This window comes from Prunus avium, unplaced genomic scaffold (assembly GCF_965620075.1).
Source record: "Prunus avium unplaced genomic scaffold, drPruAviu1.hap1.1 HAP1_SCAFFOLD_151, whole genome shotgun sequence".
NCBI classification, from domain to species: Eukaryota; Viridiplantae; Streptophyta; class Magnoliopsida; order Rosales; family Rosaceae; genus Prunus; species Prunus avium.
Window position 1 is genome coordinate 75,001 of NW_028276950.1, and position 2,500 is coordinate 77,500.

Here is a 2,500-nt window from a genome sequence, read left to right on the forward strand (position 1 = left end):
GCATTCCGAGAAAGTGAGGTTATTGGAGGCTTCGGATGGCGTGGCTTGCCTTGCCTTGCATTGGCATGCCATGCCCAAGTTGTGGCCTACACCAAGCCATTCAAGCCATGCGTTGCCTTACCTTGGAATTGCTCATCATCCAATGCATTCCGAGAAAGTGAGTGTAGGCGAGGCTAAGGATGGCTTGCCTTGCCTTGCCTTGCATTGGCATGCCATGCCCAAGTTGTGGCCTACACCAAGCCATTCAAGCCATGCGTTGCCTTACCTTGGAATTGCTCATCATCCAATGCATTCCGAGAAAGTGAGTGTAGGCGAGGCTAAGGATGGCTTGCCTCGCCTTGCCTTGGCATGCCGTGCCCATGATGTGGCCTTGACCAAGCCATTCAAGCCATGCGTTGCCTTCGCCTTGGCATGCCGTGGCCTTGCCTCGCCATGCGATGCATTCCGACAAAGTGACGCGAAGCGGAAGCCTATCATGGCGTAAAAATGTCGACAAAATTTTTCGACATTTGAATAATGGGGTTTGACAAGGTTTGAAAAATTCAATACAAATGGTAGGCTTGAATGTCGACAAAGTGACGCGAAGCGGAAGCCTACCACGGCGTAAAAATGTCGACAGATTTTTTCGGACCTTGTCCTGCCATGGGCTGCGCGCAGCATGCCGGCAGCCTGTGCGCAGCGTGCGCACAGCATGTCGGCAGCGTGCGCACAGCATGCCGGCAGCGTGCGCGCACCATGCCGGCAGCCTGTCGACAGAATTTTTCGAAACTTGTCCTGCCATGCGCGCGCGCAGCTTGCGCGCAGCGTGCTGATTCTGTCGACAGTGAGGCTAGCGAAAGTTGTCCTGCCATGGCGTGCGCGCAGCCTGTGCGCGCAGCTTGCGCATCTGTCGACAGTGAGGCTAGCGAAACTTGTCCTGCCATGGCATGCGCGGCGCCTGCGCGCAGCCTGCGCACAACATGCGCGCAGGCTGTGCGCAGCGTGCGCGGAGCTTGCGTGCAGCTTGCGCATCTGTCGACAGTGAGGCTAGCGAAACTTGTCCTGCCATGGCATGCGCGCAGCGTGCGCGCAGTCTGTGCGCAGCATGCGCGCAGCCTGTGCGCAGCATGCGCGCAGCCTGTGCGCGCAGCTTGCGCATCTGTCGACAGTGAGGCTAGCGAAACTTGTCCTGCCATGGCATGCGCGCAGTCTGCGCGCAGTCTGCGCGCAGCATGCGCGCAGCCTGCGCGCAGCATGTGCGCAGCATGCCGGCAGCATGGTTCCAGGTTTTTTCAAATGTCGACAGAATTTTTCAAATCTTGTCAAACCCCGTTTTTATTGAAATTTCCTCGCACAATAAGCTCCCCATAAGTAGTCTATGATTTTTAGGACCTTCTCCAACTTACAAAACTAAAAAATTCCTCCCGGATTTGTTTTAATGATTTTTTCAATTTTACGACTTCTAAAAATAATAAAAAATACTTCCCGACTTCAAAAATTTATGAAACTTTTTCCCATCATAGATTGCATGTTTCTTAGTATCCCTTGTTTCTTAGTATCCCTGCAAAAAATCACGTCCAAATACCTTGTATTGAATTATTTAGAGCCCATTATGACTCCTCGCGCATAGGTGATGTCTCTTCCTGTCAAAGGGCTAAATGCATAAAATGCTATATAGGGGGGTGTGTGTTGCCTGCATATGCATGGCAGCCCATGCCTTCCTAGCTGCAGCCCCCTTCCCCCACGCCACACCCATGTCATGTTGCCTCGATATGTTGCCTCGGTATTATGGGTTTGGTGTCGGGGTCGGGGGGCTGCCACCCATGGCGGTGGTGGCCGGAATCCGGCCGCCGCCACCACGCCGCCGCCATGGGTGAGGGAGGAAAAAAAAGGCGTGGAAAGTTGCGAAATGGGGTTGTCTAGGCTTTTTTTTGGCATGGGAGAGCATGGAGTGCTAGGAACTCCTTCTCAAATGCACGGGCATGTCGACCACAACCTCATTTCTCAACAACAACCACCCGTGTGGGGTGGCGGTGGGTGGATAGTCGCGGATTGGGGCTTGCCAAGCCAATGTTTTCAAAAAATTTCATCAAAATTAAAAACAAATGTTTTGTTTATGAGTTGCAAACCCGCAAGATTTAAAGAACCTTTTCAAAACAATTTCAAACCAACAAGATTTAAAAACAGAAATTTTCATCAAAATGAAAAACAAATGTTTTGTTGCCTTCGGACTAGTGGGCGAGCGGCGAGTCGGAGTGGAGCCGGTAAAGTTTAACCTCGGTGTGCACGGTTGTTTTTAGAAACTCAATCCAATGCCGGGGACGTTGAAAGTGACGCTCTTATGAGTTGCAAACCCACTAGATTTAAAGAACCTTTTCAAAACAATTTCAAACCAACAAAATTAAAAACAAATGTTTCGTTGCAAACAAATTGTGGGCGAGCGGCGAGTCGGAGTGGAGCTGGTAAAGTTTAACCTCGGTGTGCACGGTTGTTTTTAGAAACTCAATCCAATACCGGGGAC